The sequence below is a fragment of the Ornithodoros turicata genome, chromosome 2 (assembly GCF_037126465.1).
Source record: "Ornithodoros turicata isolate Travis chromosome 2, ASM3712646v1, whole genome shotgun sequence".
Classification (NCBI taxonomy): domain Eukaryota; kingdom Metazoa; phylum Arthropoda; class Arachnida; order Ixodida; family Argasidae; genus Ornithodoros; species Ornithodoros turicata.
The window spans coordinates 133726225-133753970 of NC_088202.1; the positions used below are offsets into that span (position 1 = coordinate 133726225).

The following is a 27746-nucleotide window of genomic DNA, read 5'->3' on the forward strand; positions in this document are numbered from 1 at the left end:
CTATGTCATTTGTCAATTGTGAATTAATGTTATGCACATAGTGGGACCTGATAGCTGATCAGGACATGTTGTGTGTACCATAAGAGCATATGCAAGTGTAACCTTTTCCAGGGCTGCCCAGCAATGTTCGTGAGGTCCCACTAACCCACATTACGGACCATTTCGGCGGCATTGACTGCCCAATGGTAGCCATGTTAAGTGCCGAATGGACCAAAGCGCCAAATGTTTTGGGAGAAACAGATGCTGAAAGGAAGCATGGCAGAGCGAGATAGTATTCCGGTGTACAGTTGGGAGCTGTCTAGGCCAGCTTTTCCAAATTATGCAAGCAGTATAACTGTGAAAGGAGTGCTGCTCAAGAGCGATTCTCCTATTGACAAGGTTAGGAAGGTGGACAGAGCCTTCTACGCCGAGAAGGTGTCCGTCACCAAGGATGACATTCCTGCGATCTGTTCCGCGACAGCCGCAGACAGATCTGCATGGCTGAAAGCTCGTGAGTCCCGAATAACGGGAACCAAGGTATCGCAGTGATCTACACTCCCTTCTGTTAGCTTGTTATGCTCACAAGTGCTGTGTGAATTGTGGAACTTCCCATTATCTTTTCCTTTTATCACGCCTGTTGTAATGTTTCAGATGACTGATGCTTGTGTTCCTACCTGCAGAGTCACCAGATCCTACGATGGACTCTGTCTCAAGAGGAGCTCGCCGAAAAAATGGTACTTGCAGGTGCCTGTCGGACAACCGCAATGGCCCATGGAATTGCCATGGAGCCCTTGGCAAGGCAGAAATGTGGAGATGTCTGTGGAGTTACGGTGACACAGCTTGGTCTGGTTGTAGACTCGGATGACCCATGCTTGCATGCTCATCAGATGGGATCTCAGGTAGGCTTTTACAGAGTTGATTTTGATCTCTTGTATCGACCCTTTGAACTTGGTTTGCAGGATGACAGTGGTGAAGTTTGCCTCTTGGAAATAAAATGTCCGTATTCGAAGAGGAAGGGCAGTGTCCTTGACGACCCACAGCTCATATATCTTCAGGGTAGCCGGACTACCGTGTAAGGGAATCGCACCAGTATTATACCCAGGTTCAAGTCTCCCTGTATGTTCTCGGTCTCAAAAAGTGATTTTTTTTTTGTCAACTCTGAGACATACTATCTAATCCTGGATGTCCGTCGCAACGACGAGTTTCTGGAATGCTGCATTCCACGCTTGAGAAAATTTTATTTTTCATATTTATTGCCCACATTAGTAGATAACTGTAAGCAGTAGTCATGGCTTGTACTGCCATTCACTAATGAGCTGAGGATGTCTTCTGAGGAAAATTAAAAATCTTGTTCCTAGAGCTGTATCGCTGTCACTTGTGTGTACTGTAGCTGTAGTACAAGGCAGAGTATACAATATGCTGGAGGACCGTTGCTTTAATAATCCTTGAACTACAGTGTCTTACATTTGGGATAGTCTTGTTCATGGGCTTGTTGCGAAACATCTACGCTACTGGCACAGAAGCCTGGACCATTGGTGAACCCACAGCTTCACTACTCTTTTGAAATATGCCAGGTCTCAAGTTTGTTAAGACACATATGATGTGCATTATTTTGTCCATGTATTCTGTGCGGTCATGTGGTATCCTCCTGTCTAAAATGTCGAAGATCCGTAGCCTTTGGATTACCCTCTCAACGTGTATGAGTACAGCCGCTGTCTCGTAGGTTGCATCAACCTCAGCCTCGGTAAACTGTGGTTTGGTTGCAAATGAAGGCATTACTAGGGTAGCTTTTTGTTGCCCGACACCTGTCCGGATTCCAGGAAAGCCTTTATCAGCGAGCACAAGGTCCCCTGGCTCTAGCCGCGGCAGAAGCCCTGACTCTACAGTTACACTTGGGTCGCTGGCTCTTCCACCAAAGCCTGGTGAAAGAAATGTCACTAGTCCATTTGGTGCTATTCCAATGAGATACTTAATAGTATATGTGCCCTTGTAGTGACAGTACCACATGTTCTGTGCTCTGGCCCCGTCTGGCATTTCTACTTTCAACTCTGTGCAATCAATAATCAGTCGACAGTCCGGGTATAGATGACGAAAGTTTGGTGGCATAGTTGCTTTGATTGCAGCTCTGCTGGGCCAGAAAAGCCATGACTTTGTAGTGGCACAGAGGTGAAAAAGGACAGCCTTGAAAGCCTTAGCAGCAGCAGTTCTATGGACACCAAATAGAGCGCCAGGCATGAGAAGGGCAAGCCATGCTTCAGCTTCATCAGGAAAAGGAGGAGCTTGTCGTTAATGTGCAGCTCTTGGGCATGGCGACCTTTCTCTGGGAGGAGGCTCTGCAGAAGGGAGAGGACCTGCAGGCAAATAATGTAAATTATGTACTTGTAAGTGTATAATTTAATTGCGGCAGTGAAGTCATACCATCCTCATACTAGTTTACTGCTTTTCTTGCCTCCACAAATCGTTGACTTACCACTAATGTCACTCCAGTTAAATCCAACAGCCGCTGCTCATTATCCACAATGCTTTTATAGCCACCGATGTCAGTTTCTTGTAGGCTGGACCAGCACTCCGTGTCTCGTGCACTGCCTTTGGGCATAACGTTCCACAGTCAACTGTTGGAATGCTGCTGGCTTGAACTCCCATGCCATCACCGTTGCGAGTGCAGTAGAAAGTTAAGAGCCTCGAGCTTTCGACTGACTCATCCGTCATTGTAAAGGCCTATGAATCTGACACACTAGTAAGCATTCCTGTGAAATGCTAGGAATCACCATTCACAATATCTAATCCTACCTCCCTTGTTGGTGGTTCGTCTTCATGCATGCCACATCCTGCATAATCTTCCACTACTGAGAGATCTTCAGTGTCAGAAGCGATGGGCTCACAGTTCTTATTGATGTGAGGTCCAGGTGCAGCAGATAGAACGTTACAGGCAATCCAGTCTCTACGCCGTTTTGACCTGCATCAGGTGAGGGGGATATGTTGAATACCATAAAGCATTCCCACTTTACCTGTACGGCTACGACGACATTCTAAAACACCAAGTGAGGCTGGCTGTTGTAATGTCGTTGCATTACTCAGTTGTTACAGATACCATGCCCAGTATTTATTAACTCTTCCGGTGGACCTCACTTGTGCACACGCGTACATACTAGAATTTAACACACGCTATTCCACAGGCAAGTTAAGCCTGCAGGCAAGTCGCGTAAATAGTGGTTTTGACACGCCATGCTTCTGAACCGCAGCCTGCTAATATTGATCAAGATTGCCACAACAGCGACCAAGAAAAGTCTACAACAGAGAGTAGGGCCTTTTCCCTTTCGTAGCGATCGGTGGTACGTATCGGTCTCTTCCTGTACGCTTCGGGGAAGGTTGACGGGTTGTAGGCAGGGTGTGTAGCATTGTCGGACTTTGCGCTGCCCACGAAGTGCTTGCTGCATATTCGAGAGTGCTTGGTAGGCACACGGCTTGCCGGAAGCACCATAAAGTAGACAGGTTAAAAATAGGCATATTCCGTGCGAAAATAAACTGTTACTTACGTCTGCCGGCAAACGAGTTGCACCCATATGGCGCGTAGCTCCTTTTCGTAACTTTTCAGGGAAAACTGTAAAATTTCACACCTGGAGAGTTCGCATAAGTCGCGTTGCATCCAACTATGCAGCAATTATTGTGGCTGGTCCTCCGAACAGTGGTGTAACGACCGAAACACGTCGAAACTGCTGCCAAACGTGGTGTGATCCAGTCGCATCCAATCGGCTATCCGACGCCACTTTCAGAGGCTCCGCAGTGCGGCGCTACATTCGCGGCAAACTGTACTGCCTCCCTCACTATTCCGAGAAGATTCAAGGCCTCCTGGGGCCTTTTGAGGGCCTCTTGAGATGCCTAGAATGCACGTTTTTAATGCCTTTTAATCAGCTCCCTATGGTGATGACGATTAGGGAGTTGCATCGCCAGGGCCAATATCCTACCCGATTGCTGATATCAAAGTAAAAAAAAAAAACGATCAGGGCGCTTAAAAATACTCATCGAGTATAGGTTCTTTCTACCCACGTGTACTAGCTTAGCTGTGAAAGTGAAACAGGGAAAAGAAGCATATGCGGAACAGAATATAGCTACATTTCGATTGATATTCTTCGTGTGTCAGTGTCGACATATCGGTAATGTAGAATGGACCTTTTTCACAAAGGCCTATGAGCATGCGTATGACCTGGAGGCGCCGGAGAGGGTTATCTCGTCATCACTAGATGTCGAATGGGGACGACCGAAGTGTGCACCAGTGGGGAGACCCCACGAATGGCGCGACCTTGTTGGCGCGACCTTGTTGGCCCCACTCCGGACCGGTTTTGGTCCTTTCTGCTCTCTACGTGAATTTGTTTTGACGCGCTCCGAGCATGGTTCGTTGGAGCGCCGCTAGGATACGACGTGTATGTGAAAAAGGCCCATTGTATCTCAAATCGAAGAACGGAAGTGGAATAATTTGGAGTTCCTAACATGCATTACTCAGCTCCCTGGTATAGAGCTATGTGTAAGTAAGATATGCCAGTATATAGTGTCATCATTTCTACAGCTACTGGTCTGTTCGGCACACGCTGTTCCGCCATAGGTGCAAAACTCGGCGCAAGTGAATACCCCTTCCAAGAAAAGACAAAGAAGCCATGAAGTCTTTGCAGTCTGTGCCCTGTGCACCTCGTTGTGTCGCAACACAGAGTTCCATTGTTGAGGGGCTTGAAGTGTTTATGTTAAACGAAAGGAAAGCATGCACACATTATGACGCTGCATCCGGCAGCATGATGGCATGGTCAGTTGTCGTTTCAGTTCTCCCAATGGATGCTTCTAGTGCTTTTTTGAATATTATTTCCTTCAATTAATAGTCAATATATACCACAATGTGTGATTGGATTACATAATAAAGTAAACTAACAGTCTGAAAGACACACATGAGGCCATTTTGCATTGTTACAATTTACGTCCTTTAAAAAAAAAAAATCGTCACATGGATTACATTGCTGCAGGTCGCAGTGGTATCAAAATGAAGGCTTACATTGTGCTTCATCCTTTTTTTTTCTTCATAGTTTTGACAACTCCGGCGTCAGGAACTTGGCGCCCCCATCGCCCGCAGCAGCCGCAGTAGCCCCCTCCTGCACTCATGGTTGGGTCGCCGCCGGGGGGAGACCCCCACGTATAGCTGTGCGTGGCTTTCACGTGTCTGGGGAAAGGGGGACCCTGGTGGTTGAGTGGAACAGAGGTTGTTTTGGACCCTTCGGGTCCGCTCTGGGAAAGCAACACACCACTTTGGCTCCTGCTTCCCATAGACGGGTGGTCCTGGAAGGCCCTGTCAGGACTATTCAGCTAGTCGCCATCTCTCCTTTCATTTCTTTCTCTCTCTCTCTCTCGTCTGCCCACTTCCTCCTTTTTTTCACCTTCTTTGGCGGCAAGGGTCAACCTTGGGCAGTACTTCTACCTTTAGAAAACTGCACTTGGGTATAGTCCAGAGGCAGTGTTAACGTGTGGGACACGTTCCCTAGTTGGGCTCCATGGTGGGTGACACACCTGCTGCACCGAATCACTTATTCCACTTTATGGATAAGACAAACTCTCAAAAACACGATCGGCGGCACAAAAGGCACCGCACCGAAGGGCAAACATTGCAGCTTCTCAGTTCTACTCCAGAACCATGGTTCCCAAAGATCCTCATCCTTCAGGCTGAAGGATGAGACAAAACCACTAGCTACTATCTCTCCCTTCCTAGTTGCTAAAACTCTCGAACAACTAATAGGTAAAGTGTACAATGCAAAAAAATTGAGAACTGGTGACATCCACATTGAGGTAAAGAGCAGGCTGCAGAGCTCAGCACTGTTGTCGCTAAAACAAATTGGTGATATTCCAGTTTCAGTGACTGCGCACCTCACGCTCAATACAGTTAGAGGTGTTATCTCTAGTGAGGAGTTACTACAGTGCTCCGAGACAGAGATCGAGGAGGGGTTAAAAGACCAAGGGGTGATTACTGCCAAACGGATATCCATCCGCAGGGACAACAGGGAAATACCTACCAGGAACGTCATATTATCTTTCCAGTTGCACACACTCCCCACAGAAACAAAGGCTGGGTATGTAAACTGTCACGTCCGACCCTACATTACCCAACCCGCGTCGATGTTTCAAGTGCCAGAGATTTGGTCACCATTCCAAGTGTGCCGTGGACACCTGATATGCCCCAAGTGCGCGGGTGACGGCAATGACCATACTCCAGAGTCGTGCAAGGACACTTTCCGTTGTGTCAACTGCGAAGGCAACCATCCCTCTTATTCAAGAAGCCGCCCACGCTTTAGCGATGAAAAAGAAATCTTGAGAATTAAGACTGTACAGCAGCTGACATACAAAGCAGCGAAACACAACTGGAGTTTCAGAAAAGAGGATCTTTCTCTGAAGCGGTGCGCCAAGGAGTGGCATCACTCAGAGTATCCGTGGGGACCCAAACTTGTGGGCCTCCACTCCACACCCCCAAACACAAAAAAAAGTCTGCGGAGAGTTTGCCTCCGCCGGCTCCCGCCACAATCTCTACGGAGGTTGATGGCGCGCTTCCAGTTTGGGATGGACTCACTGGAAGCTCATCCCAGACTGCCACACACTCAATGGAGCTTTATGATGATGACTGCATGTCATCAAGTCAAGTATGGCAACAAGTCAAAGGAGAAACAGAGGCTTCCCCCGCCAAGGGTCACACCCCCTTAACACACAGTGTGCAGAGCCCCTTCGCTCTTCCTTATTTCCATTCTAATTATGGGACAGGTATTCATTCAGTTGAACTGTCGAGGCCTCTACAGTAACATTGATGATGTACACGACCTTTTTGAAAAGTACAGAGCTGTCTCCTTCTGCCTTCAAGAAACATACCTACACAAAGAGAACTTAAACCCTTTCCGCCGACATAATGTTTTCAGGAAGGATCGCACAGACAGTGCTCGCGCATCTGGTGGTGTGGCAGTAGTCCTTCCACAGTGCATACCTGCAGAACACTTTCCACTTGTTACAGACTTGGAGGCAGTAGCAGACGAAGTGTGCCTCGACAGGACTTTCACGGTATCTTCACTCTACCTGCCCCCATCAGTGGTAATAGAGCTAAGTGATTTCGATGACCTGTGCAATCAACTCCCCCAGCCGTCTATGATTTTAGGCGACCTGAATGCCCACAATCCTTTGTGGGGAAGTGCAAAAGTAGATGCATGGGGGAAAATGTTGGAAAGAGTGCTCCTTTCGGGGTCACTCTGTCTTCTGAATACTGGGTTACCTACCTATGTGAACTCTGCAACACAAAATTTTTCTTCCATAGACATTTCACTATGCACTAAGAGGGCACGTGCAAAAGGCCAAATGGACCAGAAAACAGGCCAAGCGGTCCTCCTGGTGTAGCTTTGTTTCCTCTTTGACACAAAGAACTCCATCCAAAATAGTTTGGGATAGGCTTCGAAAGATTAAAGGAGACTACAATGGCTTTTCAGTTCCTTTGCTTGAGGTCAATGGTATTCCGTGTAGCAACTTGGGTGAGCATGCTGACGTTCTTGGTCAACATTTTCATGATGTATCAAGCAGTTCTCACTACAGCAAGAACTTTCTGCTCGTGAAGCAACAATCTGAAAGACACGTTATTCCAGTCAAAGGTGGGGAGAGGCATTCTTATAACCAGCCTCTTACAATGGTGGAACTCCTGCGAGCACTGTCTTCAGTAAAAATCAGTGCTCCTGGACCAGACCGTATCACATATTCCATGCTTATGCACCGGTCAGAGGGGTCAAAACAAGGTCTGCTCAAACTATTCAATAAGATCTGGGGCAAGGGGCAGATGCCATCATCATGGAAGATGGCTGCAGTTATCCCACTGCTGAAATAAGGGAAAGATCCCTCAAATCCATCCAACTACAGACCTGTAGCCCTCACAAGTTGCCTAGGGAAAACGTTCGAGCGAATTGTCAACCATCCTCTGGTACACTACCTCGAACAAAATGGGTTATTAGACAAATACCATTGTGGGTTCAGAGTGGGGTGTTCCACTGTTGACCATCTTGTTCGCTTGGAAATGTCCATCAGAGAAGCCTTTGTGAGAAGGCAGCACTGCGTGTCAGTCTTCTTCGATCTGCGGAAGGCTTATGATACCGCGTGGCGGTATGGTATCCTTCGTGATTTGGACTCTGGTGGAATACGTGGTAAACTGTTGCAATGTATCACTGACTTCCTTAGGGGACGCACCTTCAGGGTCAAACTTGGCACAACGCTGTCACGCCCATTTGTACAAGAAAATGGCGTCCCGCAAGGATCTGTGCTCAGTGTCGCCCTGTTTATTCTTAAAATGAATTCCATCGCAAACGTCATTCCCCCTTCGGTTATATACTCTCTATATGTGGATGATGTTCAAATTGCATGCTCTTCTGCTAGCATACCGAGATGTGAGCGACAACTTCAACTCACCATCAATAATCTTGTAAAGTGGGCGAATGAGAACGGTTTCAAATTATCATCTGAAAAAACTGTGTGTGTCCCATTTTCGAGAGTCAGAGGGATGTTCCCCGATCCCTCGCTTACAATGAACCGTCAAGAGCTTGTTGTGAAGAGCGAATACAAATTCCTTGGTATCATCTTTGACAAAAAAGTTACATTTGTTCCCCACATCAAGGACTTGAAAACTAGATGTGTGAGGGCGTTGAACCTTCTTAAGATTACCGCCCACAGAGCCTTGGGCGCAGACCGTGAAACACTGCATCGCATCTACACCTGTGTTGTCAGGGCTAAACTTGACTATGGGTGCATAGTGTACGGATCAGCCCGGGAGTCTGCTCTGAAATGCATAGATCCTGTCCACCACCAGGCTTTGCGATTAATCCTGGGAGCATTCCGAACATCTCCTGTGCAAAGTCTTTATGTGCAATGCAATGAGTGGTCTCTCGAAAGACGACGGGCCTACCTTGGTATGCTCTATGGATTAAAAATTTCCAGCTACACAGAACACGCTGCACTCTCCTGTGTTACGGAGACTCGTTTTGAGCAAATGTTCTTGAACAAGCCATCGGTCATTCGTCCATTTAGCTTGCGAATTCGTCAGATTGCTGAATTGTACGGTTTTACGCTTGATTATTGTTCACTTTCAAAATGTAAAGAAATAATACCTCCTTGGCAGCTAGTTATACCGCCAAACTTTTCCTTAACAAGGTACAACAAAACAATTACAACCACTGTAGTTTTGAAGCAGGAGTTTGAGACTTTGAGAGAAAGTTTCGGTGACCATGCTGCCTTCTATACAGATGGATCAAAGAGTGAAGTCGGTGTATCGTGCGCCATGGTAACGGAGAACGTCACAAGGGCTAGCCGCTTACATCAGAAATTTTCAATTTTCAGCGCCGAAATCATTTTGCTGATGCTAGCACTGCGCTTTATCCTTGCAAATGGAATTAAATCATCCGTAGTCTACACAGATTCACTCAGCGCACTGCATGCTATTTGTGGACTGCTACGAACAAAAAAACACTCCTATCCAGCAAGCGCGACACCTTGCCAGCACAGTGCTCAGCAGGGGTCATCGGATGACCCTTTGTTGGGTACCCAGCCATGTAGGTATACAGGGGAGTGAAAAAGCTGACCAGGCCGCTGCTGAGGCCGCGGTCTTGGGAGAGATCACCTCTACTAGCTTTCCTCATCAGGATCTGAGAGCCCTGCTGAGGAGGGCGATCAATCATAAGTGGCAGGAATTTCGGACCACACAAAGTGATAACAAGTTGCACATGATAAAACCCTATGTGAGAAGACCTGTGCTAAGTCCATCAAACCGTTTACAAGACATATTAGCCTCCCGCCTGAGAATTGGACACACATGCTTGACACATGGTTTCTTACTCCGACGTGAAGACCCTCCTGAATGTGTGCATTGTGGGGTCCAGCTGACCATTTTACACATTCTCTGTACATGCCCCTTTGTTGAGGAGCAGTGCAAGGAACACTTTTCACAATTTTATAAGTATTGCCTGCCACTACACCCGACCCTGTTACTGGGTGATACCACTTGTGCCATTCAAAAAGGTGTTGCATTTTTTTAGAAGACATTAACATTCTCAATTGGCTTTGACGTTTTAACTTGTCCATTTTAGACTACAACAATTTGTTTTATTTACAAACATAGTTTTTGTTTAGTTACATCAGTATATTTTTAACTCAGTTTAATGTACTCACCAGCATTTGGCTCGTTATGGCCATAGTTGTCAATGCGTCAACCCCCTAATCATCATAGTCTTGAAAGCATGTTGTATTTCAAAAAGCAGCGAGGAGTGCCCAGAAATATATAATATCTGTTGGCCTGCGCTCTTTCCCCCCCTGAAATTTCCTAGCCTGTTATAGTCGAAGATTAGTACCGGAACACCACACTAGGCGAATGATCTTGGATCAGTCAGGGTATAATACTAATTTGCACAATCACAGCACAAATGACTGATTGCCTCTGTAACTACAAATTATGCCATCTGATTCAGTTCATATACACGGGTTAGCACTTACCCAGTAGGACTTGATGGCTCCAAAGCATTTGCAAAGAAGTTACTAGTGGCTAAAGTTTCGCTAAAAGCTGGCTAAAGATATAGCTCAAACGGCGAAATGCAAAGTGATACAAATTAAATTGGCAGTGCACTTGACGCGTACTTGAAGTACTTTGCCTAGTACTGCGTAGTTTACTTGCGAAGTACATTTGGGATTAGGTAGTTTGCACTGAACTCGTAGTACTAATGATCACAGGTACTTGGTACTTTACTTTAAGTATAATTTTGAGGTACTTTGCCTATCACTGCATCCGTTGTTCGCCATTTTCATAAGCTGCGTGCTACTGCTGCTATCATATTTACTTCTCGAATGAGGTTGGATGCCTTGTGTGTTCTGCGAGGGAGCACCACCAGTCATCTATCTGGGAAAACGCACTTGCAATGATGATATTTGTTTCACTAAACTGAAAACAACGTCGTTGTTTTTTAAACTTTAATTCGGGAAATTTACGAAACAACGACAACTTTATTGTGAGATGAAACTCGAAAAACGAGTGTTATTGACTGGAACGTTCAACGTCAACCGAAGATCCCAAAAATCGTCCCGGCAGCGTTGCGAACTTCGGTGTCACCAACGCTGGAAGAGGAAAGCAAAAGATTAATGCGCTTGGTACCGCCGTCACGTAGAATGCGTTCTTGATGTTGATTGATGTATTGTGTGGATGTTGGGATGTGAACGATACGTGGCAAACAACTTGGTAACAACGTCACCACAACCTTGTTGGCTCCATTGTGTGACAGGGACATGATGATAATGCTCTACCTTGTCTTGCACCGATAAACAAAGGTCGATGTTATTACAAAAAAGATAATAAATAAACTGGCGGTCTCACTGCAATGCATCCGCAGAGAGGCCGCCATTTATTTATCGTTTATTTAATATCATTATTTATTTATCGCCAGTTTTTTGGTTAACGAGGCATAATACGATAGCATTGCAGCTCACTCGCTGAACTGTTAAGAAATTAATCACACAAGTTAAAATTCCACGGAATGATTTGCAGATAAACAGAAATGTAGGATAACGGGATTGAGTTGCTTTGCGTGTTGTTGGCAGAGAGTATACTGAGCCATCACTACGTTTCAAGCCAAGAAATTACATGCATGTTTGTAATTTGAGAGGAATAAATGTTTTAGTCAACTTTAAATCATGTGTTGCTTGTTCACGATCCGCACCCGCTCCCCAAATACAACGTATAGGCTTATGAGTCCTAAATTTAAAAAAAAGCGTGGCTTTGCGTCGCGAGACAAGTATGGAGTGCTAAGGTGCTACATTACCTGCACTTCCAACCTGTCAATCAATCAACGTATTGACACCACCAACAAAGACAGAATCGATCGTTGTGCCGTTCCTGGTAGGAAGCATTTTGTGATCATTCACCAACTGGAAATCCAACGCACGCTGCATGAGGAACGAGCACGCTAGTGATGGAAATGCTGCGCCGCGCGGACCTCCGCTCTCTGGTGCGTCGCGCATAGGCTGTTCCTGCACTGTACCCGTGGCGCAATCTACCGTCGCTCAGCGCTACTAGTGAACTACGTACGATCACTTCGCACAAAATGCCACATGAATCTTACCATAGAAGTAATACCCTATTGTGCCTCCTGTGCCTGCTCTGCCCTATACCAGCTGTACCCTATTACCACGCTGTTCCCCACAATATTATCTCTGTAACGAAGAAATTTAACGTTGTGGAAACCTATTTCCCACAACCTCGGGTCCTCAGCCCGTCTGTGCTAAGAAAAGATCAGAACTCAGCCAAAAGGCTCCTCCTGAAATTGGTGGAGATCAGGAATAGAGGGAATTGTATTAAGAATCCCTCCATCTCGCCCTCTCTCTCCTTCTGTCAAAATCTCTCCGGTTGAAAGGTCCTGGCTGGGAATAAACATGTTACTGTGTTCGAGAATGTGTTTGTGATCATCTCTGTACGCTTTGTCGAGGGGTTTAATCGTTTTCATCGACTGAAAAATGTCCGACTGGACCTCTTGGTCCTGCATACCACTGAAAACGCTAGAAGAACACAAAAGACAACACACACCGATAACAGATACCCGTGTATACTTACGGAAGTCGATTCATCTGTTGCACCTGACGTACGGCGGCATTGATGCGGTCTTGGATGTCGGATGCCGTACCGGCTCTGAAGCACAGCAAGGTACATACAATGATTGTATATACGTAATCAGCTTTTCACAAGTTTGATATATATGAAACCGAATGGTAGAACTGAAGCAGCACGCCTGCATACCGGTAACGAACAGGTATAATGCGAAAGTACTGGTAAAAGGACTAAACCTACCACCGCTGTGACCTCGTTAAAAACATAAAAGAAAATTGAAATGGTTGTGTTTTCCTTACGATGCCTGGTTGACTTCATGCAGAACAAGGACGAAGCACAGTAGCAGGGCAGATACAGAGAGCTTCATATTACCTCCCTGAATGAAAAAAAGAAAGAAAAGAGACCGAATCATACTCCGATTTATGGAATTTGTGGTATGGTAGCCATACATGCATCGCGATAGGTATCGCCAGCACTCTGCGGACAAGGTAAATTTGAAAATGACGCATTCCGAATAATTCGGAACAAACCGTACAGCAGGCTTCCCATTCCTTCCCATTATATATTTAATTCCGCCTCTGGAAGTGTAACCATTCTTTTACAGTCTATGGAATGTGTTTGCCTGCCCCTTCCATTTTTATTCTCTATCTTCTGTCTTTTCGGCATTCAGGTGTGTATTCTGCGAGGAAATGTGTAATGTGTATGTGTAACAGCAGCGTTGTCTCTAATATGGTGTGTACGAAACTGTCACGTCCTGCAACATGCTGATGACAGTTATTTCGAGTCATTGATAAGAGTCACGACTGTATCGCTCTGCAAGATGACATTTCACGAATCCATCGTTGGTGCTCAAACAATTTGCTTAACCTAAACATTTCCAAAACAGACGTCATCTCTTTCACTAGTAAGCCGCATCCGTCATTATACTTACTCCCACGACTCTGTTAATATTAGACGTGAATCGTCCATCAAAGACTTGGGCCTTCATCTTGACAGCTCTTTAACTTTCCACACGCACGTAACTCGCTTGTGCACTTCTGCGATGCGTAAACTTGGCATCATCTCGCGCATAACTAAAAACGTTCGGGATCCATCTTGCTTATTTCGCTTATTCTTCTCTATTGTACTGCCTCTTCTTGAATCTGCATCAGTGGCCTGCCTGCCTCGGGTTGCTGTCGAGCATCAACTTCCGGGTGCCCTCACGTACTCTGAGGTCTCATCTTGTTTTGTTATCCTCGCTGTTTTGCTAAGCTTCATCCGATCAACCGTTTACAACTAATCTTGAACTCCTCGTCACAACACCATGAGTTTGACATTTTCGCTCCTTCTTATGAATTTCTTAAAGTATTAGTGTCATTGTTCCTGTTTAACTTCGATGTTTCACTGTTAACTTTGTTGCCATTTTGTATGTTTGAATGTGTGTGTTTTTCATAACCTACTTAAACATGTATAACGTTTTGTGGTACACCAATAAGAAGAGCCTAGTGGTTTTTGGGCACCTAAACAAAAATAAAGTTAAATAATAATAATAATAATAATAATAATATTATTATTATTATTATTATTACCTGACGAAATGAGAGTCCACCGCATGAAAGCTTGTACCTAATACAGGAAAGCTTCAGTCTTTGCCCAGTGCATTTTGTCTAAACACCCCACGTCCTTCTGCTTTCCAAGCTTCCGTAGAGGTATGTTTTATTCAATATAAAAGCGCGTGCGACAAATTCCGCTGATAGCGCTTTACATTCGTACACTAGCTCCGGGTGCACCTTTTCTTTTTCTTTTTTATGAAGAGTAGCAAGCCAATTTTTAGCAAGCCAGTAGCAAGGCAAATATTGGCTGACCTCTCTCAACACTTAAAAACAACAACATCGTACACTAGTGGCACGTTGCCTGCGTCACGGCAAACGCTTTTATTCGAATTTCTTTGGGTAAATGTAAAGATATCCGAGGTTCCATTTATGTGCCTAAATTTTCAACATCTAAAGCAGGGTTCATCTGCTGCGTTGGGGTGAACTGAAGCCCACCATCATGATATGCGCCCTATACTCCGAATACTAACGCCACGAAGAGTTGGAGACTGTTACTGTCAAATAGTCTGAGCAAGGAGCTCGCCACATTCATATGCGTAGTATCCAATTATGAAGCAGGTCTGGCTATTCCGATACTCTACGGCCTTTGTCATACCAGACCATAAGTCCATAACCTACTGCGGAACGAAAACCCGAACGTCACGTCTCTCAGGATAGTAACGTGTGCAGGATCACTTTCGCGTCCTTTAATTTGCGTCTCTTGCGGCTGTTCCTCATCTTCCGTCACCCCCCTGTGTGAACTAGGCGGGTTATTACACCATTGAGAGCAGGATAGCTGAGCGAAAGAGTTTTTCACAACCTTCCTGATTATTAACAAATGGAACTGATTGACCTGCAGTGCGACGCACCGATAAGAACAAGTTCGCTGATGTTGGTGCGGCTTCGTTTTGTTCTTATGTTGGACGAAAGTACATCTAAAATACGTATCTTGTCGCGGAGAAACCTGTCCATGTTCGGTGCAACTTGTGTCTAATAATAATAATTCGTGGCTTTACGTCGCGAGACAACTTGTCAACACATGTCTGCGAGTAGGCGTTTTCTGAGATGAACCTGAAGAAGTCATTACGCTCAGAACTATAACAAACAAACACCACAACGTTGCAATTGCGCAATCACTTTCATACGATGTTGACGCAACAGTTACTAACAAGAGGTGACAAGTGTCCGCATGACAGAGCAAATAAAAAGGATTGCTGAACCTGTGACTGAGCAGCGGTACATAACCCAAATATATATTACGTTTTATGTCGTTTTAAGTTCTGTGTTTTGCCATCTATATCATAAACACGCTACCCCAAAGCCGTGTTATGTGGCCCGCGTAGCTCCTCCATGGCTCAATGCGACCCGCGGGCACGAATGAGTTTGGCACCCCTGCTGTAGGGGGCTATTCGGCATCTTTAGCTCAGTCAGAACGTGACACGTTTGGAACAACTCAGGGAAAATGCTTCTCCCTTTTGTAAATACCTTGCGTGCTGAAACTCGCCCCAGAATATTGGTTGGGGAACAAAACAAATACAAGTTATATTACAAGTATACCTTACCGTGGCTCTTACTCCTACAATACAGCTGAGCTAGCACTTCTGTTGCCGTGTTTTATATTATGCCGAAGCTTGCGGCATTAGCTTGAGGTCAACGACAGCTAAATAGCGCATCATCATTATGACAACCCAGATCGGAAATAATTTCCTGTGTACCACATCTGTGCTCCGAATTCCCATTCGGGTTTGGTATGAGTACCGTTTTAGCCACGTTGTGACCCACATAGAGGTAATGAATGCTGGATGTTGACGGAAAATACGACGTGCACTACACGAGGCACTCTATTATCACGATAGTCACTCCAGCATTTCTTGATGTCCTTGTTTTCTTCACTGCTGTATTTACTGTACCGTACTGTACCTGTACTGTGCCGTACTGCTGTACGGCCAAGGGCTTTCCTTACAGGGTTCGCCCTCACGGTCCTCTTGTACTTTGTTATCGTACATTGCACTAATAAAGGAATCTTGAATCTTGAATCTTATTTATTGATTCGGTACCGATAGCAAATTGGGAAATGTGAGGCCTTTTTTTTTTTTTTTTTTTTTTGATGCAGCCTGTAAGGTCAGTTTCCCCCGAGCTATGCCCAGGTGGTTTCAAAAGATGTTCTGTCCCATCTTCACTATCCATCTGGGGCATAAGTAGCCAGACACGCACCTTATCTATCCTATTGCTAAGCTAAATTGCTTTTAACTTCTGGCACTCGTAATGCTAAAGTGCTTCATAACATTCCCTATACCTTCAGGGTCAGCTGGAACCTGTCTGACGTACTGAAATGGATACTCATTCTGTATAGCGGGGATTAACAAAGCCACTAACTAATGGGGGATAATAACGCACGCGACTGTTGTTTGGCCTGTCCTTGGGCCGTGCACTTAAGGGATGTTTCCCTTACAAAGACCTATGTCAGCTACGGTAGCAGGAACCGGAACAAATTTTACCGGCTGTCTCCGGATTCGCAAATAACAGGCGGGGCCAAAGACTCTGGCTATAAAATGCCGAGTTAGCCTTGGTGAAACAACTCGACCTGCTGGGGACTTACGGCTGGTAGGTTCGGGATCTCGTCGTTAACCCTTACTCCGGCGGGTTCCTGTCTACATTCCTCTGATGTAAATATTGTATAATAAATCAAGCTGCCAACTTCAGTTTCGTTGACGTCCTGCTTGCACATCAACTGGTCTCACTCCAGGGATATCAAGGAACCATCATCGGGATTTCCATCACAGTATCCCGGACCCCCGGAAAGGGAAAGTTTTACTGGCGCAGTCGACAAGATATCCCCGATCGGATCGTCAACTGGAGTGAGGAAAGCCATCGGCGTGCATCGTGAAGAAGCAAGGGCAAGTTGGTGTCATCGCAGCAGGGAAGGAACGAGACAGCGCACCGAAACCGAGGACTGCGAGAGTTCGGCGGAGAAGCTGGCGGACATCGAAAGGACATTGGGCTCCTGTCACACACTGCGTGGGTGTGGAAGAACGGCGATGGGCGTCAAGACGGTTGACACAAGACAAGATTCAAGTGGCCGAGGGTGGAACCAAGCATCGTCTGCGAGGTAGGTGGGCATTACTTGTTCCAGAGGGTCCTTGTTAGGTCAGGCGCTAGTCGAGTAGGGCTAGGTAGTAGATTTGTTCAGCCGAGTAGGGCGAGGAAGTGTTGTATGCTGAGGTGGACGACCGTAGATTTCGTAGATTGGCGTTTCACGAAGTCGGGTTCTGGTGAAGTTGTTGTTGCCGCTTTGCAAGGCGATTATGAACTAGTATTGCTCACCGATTAGGGTGGAGGCTTGTAGTGTGGTGTATGTTAACCCGTAGCAAAAGCAAGAAAATAGAGGCAACCGGGATCATGAATAATACTGACCAAGATAGTAGCGAGTTTGGGGCTAGCAACGCGTCAGAGGTATGAAGGACCAAGATCTTGCAGCTTGAGATTGAGTTGGAACTAGCCCGATCGAAAAGGATCGAACTGGAAAACGCTAGGGTCAGTGACAGGGATCGCTTTCCGGTGAATCAACAACCGTGCGGACGCGCGAGGAGAACTTGGAGATTTATTCTAAACGTTTGAAAAGTGTGCTGCTTCCGCTTCCCGATGACCGTGAGGTGCCAGTGTGGTTCGAGAGGATCGAAGCCATATTCAATTTGTACCGGGTGCCGGACGAGGTCAAGAGTCACTTGATTTTGCCACTCGTCGCGGGTAGGGTTTGGCACCTATGCACCAAATTGACCACGGAGGAGCTAGACGCATACGAAACTGTAACAGACGTGGTATTGACAGTGCTGAGATTGTCCCCGGGCGACTACCGCAAACGGTTCGCAGAAGCGAGTAAGTTGAACAACAAAACATGGCCAAATTTTTGGGGTAGCTTGCGCAGTTACTATGGGTCGTACGCAAAAGCGCGGGAGTGTGAGGATTATGAGTCTCTTCTCACGCTCATCGTGGCCGATCGGTTTTAAAAGACCCTCAGCGATGAGGCACAGGAATTTCTAAAGCTTCAGTGTGGAAAGCTTAAGCCGCCCGAAGACGAGTTTATTAAATTTGTTGAGAAATTTGAAGACGCAAAAGGAAGGAATAGGGCGGTAGAGCGAAGCAAAGAGAAACGGACCAGTAAGTCATACCGTGAGGTGAAAAAGGGGAAGTCGGAAAACGGGAGGCAGGAGGGACCTTCGCAGGTGCCAAACAGAGAATGGCGGCCTCGAAGGAACAACGGCGAGAAAGGCTGTTACATATGTGGCGGAGACCACTGGGCGAGGGATTGTCCCCAGAAAGCTCCGGTCAAGGGCACGAAGCGAAAACGCGCAGACGGAAAACGGGAAACAAAGGGCAGTAAACTGGTGGCGGTCTCCGAGGAGATAACGCAAAGCGAGGCATCTGAAAGGGAAACGGTAGAGGGACCTCAGGCTATAGTTGCAAATGTCAGCGGATTCGATGCTCGAGACCCACAAGAGACGGCTACCGTCTGGGTAGTACAACTGCAGTGCGGAATGCGGAAGTTCGCGGCCCGCATTCATAGTGGAGCCGACATCACATTAGTTCCCGCTAGGATGTTCCCTGGGTGCGCGTGGGATGCACAGGCCGACCTTTGGTTAGTGTCAGCATTCGGTCACCGGACGTGTGCCAAGCTCAGTATTTTACCCCTTTCGTTGGCAGCCGAGGAGGCTGGTAGTGATGTAAATCGCATTGTGCCAATCGATTGTGCGTTTGTGGAAACGTTGGGGCCTGGCACAGAATGCTCGCTGTCGCTAGCAGCGTGGAACGCTTTAAACGCTGCACACCCTGCAGGGCAGATCAGAGGGCGAAGTAGGCACTCTTGCGGGCAGAGAACAGACGCGATAAGTTAGCTGCGAGGACCCCACCGACATGCTAGGGAGTTTGTACGGGGACGAAGGAGAACTAGCCGATGACGAGCCGGCATCTAGCGTAATGGTTAACGCAGTCTCGAATGACGATGACGATGCACTAACGCGGCTCGAACAAAGAAAAGCTTTCAGCAGCGCTCAAATGGAAGATCCGAGTTTAGCTCAGGCATGGGAGCAGGCAGCGGCTGGCTCTCACGGCATGGAATGCTTGAAGGACATGCTACACCGTGACAACAAAGTTGCCGGGCAAAAGGTAAGGCAGTTGGTGCTGCTGAAGAGTAAACGGCGAGAGGTACTGGAGCTCGCACACGACAGCCCTCGTGAAAAACTCGTGGAGGACACCTGGAGTTCAGGAAAACGCTGTCGCGAATTAAAGCTAGTTTTTACTGGCCGGGTATTGAGGGCGAACACTGTGGCACGTGCCATGGGTGCCAGGTTAATTCTGACCGGCGCGTAACGGATCGCGTCCCCATCGCCCCCGCTTACGCGTCCCGACTACCCGTTCCAAGTAGTTAATATTGATGTGGTAGGGCCCTTCGATACGCCTTCGGCGCGCGGGGCATAAATACGCTCTGTGCGTTACAGATCTACACAAAAGGCGGCCGGAAGTGGTGTGCCTGACCACTCTACACTCTTAAAAAAGGGTGTACTTCAACTCATTTTTTTGCCACATACATAACACCCTTTTGGAGAGTACAATTACGCTTAAAAGGGTGTCTCCTCACTCCCTCAAGGGAGTAGCATAACGCCTTTCTCCCTACTGGAGAGTAATATTACTCCCTGGCAGGGAGAAGGTGTTATGCTGCTCCCTTGAGGGAGTGAGGAGACACCCTTTTGAGCGTAACTGTACTCTCCAAAAGGGTGTTATATATGTGGCAACGAAAGGAGTTAAAGTACACCCTTTTTTTAAGAGTGTAGCTGCGAAAAAGACATGTGACGCGCTCCTAGAAATATTTTCCCGGATGGGGGTGCCCGAGACGTTGTGCGGCGATCAGGCTACCAATTTTAAGTCGCAGTTGTCGCAAGAGAAGCTCAGACGCGTTGGGTGCGCGCCGCGATTTCCGACAGCCGAGCACCACGAAAGTAACGGCGCTGTAGAGAGGTGGAATAGGGTATTCCGTCGCATGTTATTCCACATCGTGCGAAAGGACCGGCGGAACTGGGACAAGTTCGTAACGTACCTGTTGTGGGCATATCGGGAAGTGCCCCACGACACCTCCGGCGTGTCCCCCTTTCAGCTTCTGTGGTGTGTGATGGGCCGCTGTCCATCATAAAGGGTACTTGGGCAGGCGAGGTAGACGTCCCACCACAGCTTCGCGTCACTCTTACTAAGTATATGGAGCAGTTGAGGGAACAGCTACAAGCAGCCGCGGAGATTGCGGGGTTAACAGCCGAACAGCGGCAGAACATACACCGAACAACACGATCGTCGTGCGCGTGAAAAGAGCTTCGCTCGTGGGGACCAAGTAGTCATTTTCGACACGGGGCGAACAGCGAAACACCAACCTAAATTGAAGGGTCCCTGTCAGGTAGTGGGGAAACACAGCGAACACTCGTACGAGGTGTTGGCAGACGGTGGTAAGTTGCATGACATACACCAGAACAATATTCGCGCGTACCATGCCAGGGTGTGGCACGTCGGTGTGATTTTCGAGGCCGACGATGAATTCGGAAACGTGGAGTACGCCCCGGTCGGAGATGAGAGCGGTCAATCAGTTTTGCCCCAGGATGCTAGTATCCACCTAAGCGACAAAGAGGCAAATGATGTTAGATACCTATTCCAAGACTTTTCAGAAGTTTTTAATGACCGGGTCCCTGTAGCAGACGTGGCCCCACACTACACACGGCTACGTGCTCGAAAGCTCAAAGGGGAAATCGAAAGGCAGGTTAATGACCTTCTGGAGCAGGGCCTTATCTTTCCCGTGGCAAGCGAGTATGCGCACCCCGTAGTGTGCGTCGCAAAGAAGGATGGCGCCGTGCACCTCTGTGCTGGTGATAGGCGCCTCAACGCAGATACGGTAGACGACGCTTTTCCAATGCCGCTTCAGCAACAGCAAGTTCACATCGTGGGTCGGGCGCGTTACATTACCTCGTTAGATCTGCGCCGCGGCTATTGGCAGATTCCCGTATCTCGTGAATGTCAGGAGATGACCGCGTTCTTCTTCTTTATGAGTATATAGAGACGTTAGCCAAGCTAGGGCTGGCTTGCTACTCTACAAACCGCGTTCGTACCGCGTACCGCGTTCGTGACCCACATGGGCCAGTTCGCTTGGCGCGTCAGTAGTAGGCAGCTATAACACGCAACGGCGTCCTTTTTCTAATCCAATTCCAGGAATTCCTGTTCTAATCCAATTCTAATCCAATTCTAAGCCAAAATCCACTTTTAAGCCAACAAAATTCAGTTCTAAGCCAACACAAGCCAAATCCAAAGCCATCTGATTGGTCGCCATTAGCTCCGCCCACTTCACGTTGATTGGCCCACGCTAAGCCTACTGATCACTGATTGGATGACCATAGCTCTGCTCCTTTATGTTAATTAGCCGGCTCGGCTCCACCCACTTCACGCTGATTGGCCCACGCTAAGCCTATTGATCATTGATTGGTTTACCGTAGCTCCACCCCTTTATGCTAATTATTTGGCTCCCCCCACTTCACGCTGATAGGCCCACGCTAAACCTACTGATCCTTGATTGGTTCCTCATAGCGCTGCCTGTTTATGCTAATTACTTTGGCTCCGCCCACTTTACGCTGATTGGCGCACGCTGATCCTCTATGCTAATTAGCCAGCTCCGCTGATTGGTCCGCGCTAAGCCTACTCACCCCCCGATTGCTCCTCTTCTCCACAGACTTCTAAGGCCCACACGATTGGCCCGCGCTAAGCCCACCATAATGGCTAGCAGCTCCTGATTGGCCCACTGAACATAGCCCTCACCAACGCCCGCCAGATGGTGCGCGGATCGCTCGGCGGTGGCTTCAGATGGTTCTAACCTATCTCAGATAGCTCTAGGAGAACAAACAGACAGGGGAAAAATACCTTTCAACGTTTATTGAGTACATGTTTGAGGAAAAGCATGGCAGTCTTGGAGAGGTTGATTCCCTTGATACTGGGCATGGTTCCACGGAAGTGACGGATCATGTAGACGTCTCCGGGACAGCGGCTGAGAAAAATTTCGTCCTCCGTGAGTTGGCACTTCCGCGTGCACTGGATATCTTCGTAGCTGTCGCTCACGTCCAGCGAGTCAAGGCACGTACGCAACGATCCAGTAGCGTTCCTGTCCAGGTTAATGCCGGACCGCATAGGTACCACGTGCCACTCCCTGATGGCCAAGATGTCGCCGGGGCATTCGTGCGCGTACGTGTGCTTATCCTTCTCCAGCTTGATGCTCGCCGTACAGTTGCCGGCGTCAAGCGCCAGCGCGCACGAGACGAGCGAGAAGAGAACGAGGTGCCACATCCTTCCAGTGACGCAGGTCAAATGACGCTGCTCCTACTCATCCTCTGCGTTATCTGTGCGGCGGGGGGAGAGAATGCCGGGTGAAATCCCGCTATCTACGTCATCCACTCGAGCTTACCATATTCGCAGCTTCCATACAGGTAGGAGTCCACGTCATTGTAGAGATATCGTTTGTCGTCGTACGCCATCAGACTTCTTTTCACATTTCACATGGTGTACATGCACTGTTTCTTTCCCACTATTGACACCTGTTCGTTCGATACGCTAGCGTGCTTGAATAGGGTATCGCGGTACGTATCATGGAGGAGGTATTTGCGCACAATGTTCTTTTTGACCCCTTTAGCTCTTGCAATTTGTTTTCCTCCGGCTAATTTGATGGAATACATTTTGGCTTTCAGGCATATTACTTCCTCGATGGGTACGCTACCCGTTTCACTTTTGAACGCGCCAAGCCTACCGCGATTCCTCTCGCTGTACAGTGGATGATCACGATCGAAGGAAGACAAGTCTAAATGGTCGTCGGCGATCGCACGTAACTGATCTTCGTAGTCCTTGCAGAATAGGCCGAGGATCAGAGAATCCGTGTCAAAGTAGCAGGTAATCACCAGACAAGTGAGCTTGCTCAGCAGGGTTTCATAATAGAACGAGTACATGGTTAACTTACTCAGTTCTAAAATCGTGAAGCCAATCTGCAGGGGGAAATCGCATCGCACTTTTCTCTTGCGCATTTCGTACATGACACAATCGGGGGACAAAATTTCCATTCGAACGCATTCCGCCCGACTCCGAGGCGACTCGCCGTCTCCTCATCGAAGGCTACTCGAATGTCCCGCATATTAAATTTATTTAGCAACGTACGCCCGAAGACCGCATTATTTGAGATTTTATAGAATTTTTTCTCGAACGTCGTGCTCGAGGCGATGCGTCTGGCAACATTGTCCTCGATGTAGGGATGCAGGAATGGTGCCTGACAAAATTTTAGAATTCTGTGAATTTTTGTCACCCGCATGCCCAGTCTACAATAGAGCGCGAGCAGCGCGTAATGAACAACGTACTCGATCTTGTCCTTGCACGTGAGCAGCAGCTTTTTGCTGTTCGCCAGCTCATACATTAACTCTTCGAGGAGCCCCCGCTGAAATGGTGAGAGCCATTCCTTCGGGACGACAGCCTTCTCGGGAGCCAGGGGGAAGTACCGTGTCAGCGCGTGTATAGATTTTGGATACTCCAAATCGCACACGTACACGTATCGCACGTCTGAATCCGTGGGATGACACATAAAATCCACGGAGCTAAAATCCTCGACCCATTCGAAATCACTGACGGGGAGGTGCTTTACCATACTGAATCCGTAAAGATTGTTACAATCTATGTACGATATGTACACCTCCTCTTTATCGGGATCATAGCCACTGCACAGCGGATTGTTAGCCCGTAAATGATGTCTGCTCGCCTGACAGAGTCCGCCTCTAACACCCGATTCGATGGTCCGGTACATGTCCTCGTCGATGATCAGCTTCAATTGTGCCCGCGTGTAATTTAGAGCGCATTTCCACGAATAGGATGCCAGCGAAACACAATGAAGCAATTCCAATCCGCGCGCGTCGTAGCACAGGCGCCGGAAGTGCTGCATCACGTCAGCATGTAACAGGGCATCCGTTTTCAGGTACAATGCATTATAATCCCTCAGATTCGAGCATCCAAAACGTTCAGATACGTGCAGCGCGTACTGATAGTCTTCGTCGCTTATATCCTCCCCCGTCAGATCGTTTCGGAAGGCGGATTTTGCCGGCAGAGCCAATTCGTCGTAGACCGCGAACGAGCTAACGTGGCTGTACGGGAATACACCTTTACGAAGCAAAACTTCGTAGTCGTCTCCAAATACCTGCTTCAGGCATTGGAACCCTCTGCGCCCCCCATGGATTTGATGGTTTCCACGAGCTCTCCCAACGACGAATTTAGGTACTGCATGGTGCCTCTGAATAGGAAGGTGCCAATTTCGAACGATCGGATTTTTTCCATGGAACTGGCCACGATGAAGGGAGCTCGCTTCCACCTGAGAAGGTGAAATTCCCGCAGCAGCCCGGCCAAATCGTAGGCCAGATTGTGCACCATGATGGGCAGTTTTTCCCGCGTCGTGCACGCCACGTTACAGGGGTTGCACAGCGTCGCGATGTAATTTGTCTCGCCGGCAGTACAACGCTTGGAATGGTCGTGGTGCCGGACACGGGGTAGATCTTGCGCGAACTCCTGCCCGCAGTACGCGCAGTGTGTGGCGGCTCTGTGCCGAGCTCGTTGCTCATCATTCAGCACCATTTCCGCGGGGCAGGCGTTCAGGGCGATCATTTCGTCCCGCATTTCTATCAAAGCTCTGATGCACTGCCTCGCGGAATCTTCACCGTGGTGCGTCCTGATGCGCATCACCTTCGAGTCGTGGGTGCGCACGAGCACGGCACAGAAGCTCGAGGTGACGTGACGCTGCATGCCAACACCACCGGGCGCGAGTACGCTCTCCGTGTCCAACGCGACGACGTAGTTGTACTGCTGCTTGTACTGTATTTTAGTAAATTCTACAAAGTTTTTGCCCGGTTCGCAAAGTTCCAATATAATTTCGTTTACGTCCGCGCACAGGCGATGATGTTTCGCCATGCTCTCTTCCTTCAGGAAAAAGCGCGTGCAACGCTCGCATACGAAACGGTTACTTCTGGCCGTCAACAAGCGTTCGAGGGACTTGATTCCAAAAAAATGTTCATCTACAGCCAATAAGTGAATTTTCTTTTCATACTCGAGTTTTGGGGATCGCGACACGTGCACTCCCTCATCGACGTACTCGTATACGTACACGGATATCCTGTTTTTGTCTTCGAATTCGTCCAGATCAGAGTAGGAAACGGGGAAGCGGCTAGGCCACCAGTACTCCGCTGCGTAGTTTTCACATTTTTTCCACGAATTCCTTTCCTGCGGGTGCAGGAGGGCAAGCGTATTGTAATTAAAACACTCACCCTCCTTACGTGCTGGTAAATGAATATTCGTTAGCACGTTCCTGCGTTTAGCCAAATGATTGGGAAGTGTCCCATAGCATCCGAATTTTTTCGTTTTCACCGCGGAAATGCATATTTGAACATTTTGGACGTCGGTGGACACGAACCCACTCCCTTCCCGCTGATAATTTTCGACGCGCCCTGTGGACTCCTGAATCGCGTCCATTAGGGTATTCGCGACGGCTCCGTCGCTGTGGACTTCGCGAGCAAACGCCATAAAGTGGGCTATGTGCGCGGTTATCTCCCCTCGAGTTTCCTTCACCATTAAAACATCGGAACAAATGCAAAACCTAAAGGGTATTCGTTGCGCTTTCAATATAGCGACCATATCGTGAAAGTTACTCATTAAATATTGTCGCAAATCCTCTACTCCCTGATCGTGAACAGACGCCAATAGCGTGAATCTTTTGACGATACCTCTAAATGCGGTGTCAGTCTGGAAGAAGGGCAGGAAGGATGTATCCACATCGGGGTGCGATCGCATCACGTGAGCAGACAGTGTAGGAGGTGCGCCGTCCCGAGAATCGTCGTCCGATTCATCCTCGATATCGTGAGGATCAAAAAAGCAGAACACACACCGAGGTACTGAAAATAAACGCGGATCCGTAAGAAACGTGCAACAAGTAAAGGGAATAACTTACTTGTGAAGCGAGTGAAAGCAGACTGTTCCCCCCCTGAGGCGATCGCGCGGCTTATAAACCAGCATCCACGCTACATGCGCCAACACGTCGGGGCTAGCTTGTTCCCACGCGGTCGTAAATCATGTGTCACCTCGAGGATGAGGCCACGTTCGGGTCATCTGTTTAATATCAGAACGCACGCAGCCGCAATGGTGAGCTTTGTTTCATCACCGTCGAAGAAAATGTTGCGTCAAGGTAATGTAAATAGGTCTTCTCCGAGAAATTGGGTCACCTTGAGTCTGCTGCATGTTCCAACGCGTTGGGGCCGCCTGTTTTATATCAAAATGCGCTTCATGGTCAAAATGAGTTTATACTATAGAACGGTGAGCTTTGTTTTATTATCGGGGAAGTTGCTTCAAGGTAATGTAACGAGAAATTGGGTCACCTTGAGACAAGCCCCAACACGATGGTGCCATCTGTTTAATATCAAAAACGCACTTCCACCCATCGTGGCGGGCCCTAGCGAAAAAAATGTTGCGTCAAGGTGATGTAACAAGAAACTGGGTCACCTCGTAAATCATGTTTTCCGAGGCCACGCGTATTAAAACCAAAAGTAAACTGCTTTGCTTGATGAGACAAGTCTATCTGAAGGAAAATATCCCTATGAGCCCATCTGCTCATTGCCGAAACAAGCACCAAAAACAAAGGGTTCGCTTATGCAGTTTCCAAGAAGTTCCAAATGTTTTGGTCATCGGACCTAAGGTACGGGATGCAACATCACCACCACCACCACCACTGCAGCCCTCGCCGGAGCCGGAACACATATGCATTGATTTGAATGCGCTCTCGCCGATGCTGCCACCAACACCGCCCGACAGCTGAGCCATCAGGTGCACGCGCTACCTTCTTCTGTGCTCAACCGTCGCTGGACTATAGACCGGTCACAACATCGCTTCTACGCCTTCCTCTTTGTTCTACCGAGTGCCATCACAGCCAACAGGTGAGCTCGCGCCGCATATGAGGAGCGCTGCTTCTAAGCCATGTATGTTTTTTTTTTCTTTCGCACTATCATCTACTGCTTAATAAACGTTTCCAGCCAATGCCTATAAATCGTAGTTGTCTGTTGAGGAGGGGTTCACGCTAAGTGAAGCGACGCGCTTTATCCGAAAAAAAAGAAGAGAAAAGGAAACTCCCCTCGCGAAGTTGTAAATCTTTATACTCGGTGGGGGTGGTTCGCGTTACCCGCCGCAGTCTCACCATCGAAAGAGCAACCGTGAGTACCAACTTATTTTCACTCCAATAGCTATAGATTTGCGCGCATATTTCAGATGCAATGCCCAACCTGTGGTCACCGTTTGCCGGAAGGGTCGCATATCCGCGTTCTCGTGGTAGGAGGCCAGGAGGCTCCATTACCACCTCCCTATAGTGAACCACAACCGCCTCCACCTAGCTATTTTGAAGAGCAGCGCGGAAGGGGTCGCGGGCGCGGGTTGCTGCCTGTCACGCCGCTAACGAACGACCACCAGCAACCTTTCGCCGTCGC

At 47.9% G+C, this 27746-nt stretch overlaps 1 long non-coding RNA gene and 1 pseudogene across 1 annotated transcript; both read right to left on the bottom strand.

Annotated features, from left to right (window-relative positions):
* Positions 1-1482: 1482 nt before the first annotated feature.
* On the bottom strand, positions 1483-2575 carry LOC135386450 (uncharacterized; annotated as a pseudogene).
* Positions 2576-11096: 8521 nt separating this feature from the next.
* Positions 11097-20489, bottom strand: LOC135384088 (uncharacterized). The gene is made up of 4 exons (XR_010420242.1): positions 20273-20489; positions 12910-12986; positions 12617-12691; positions 11097-11127 (listed from the first exon to the last, which is right to left on the bottom strand). It is a non-coding gene; the product is annotated as an uncharacterized LOC135384088 (long non-coding RNA).
* Between the last annotated feature and the right edge of the window lie 7257 nt (positions 20490-27746).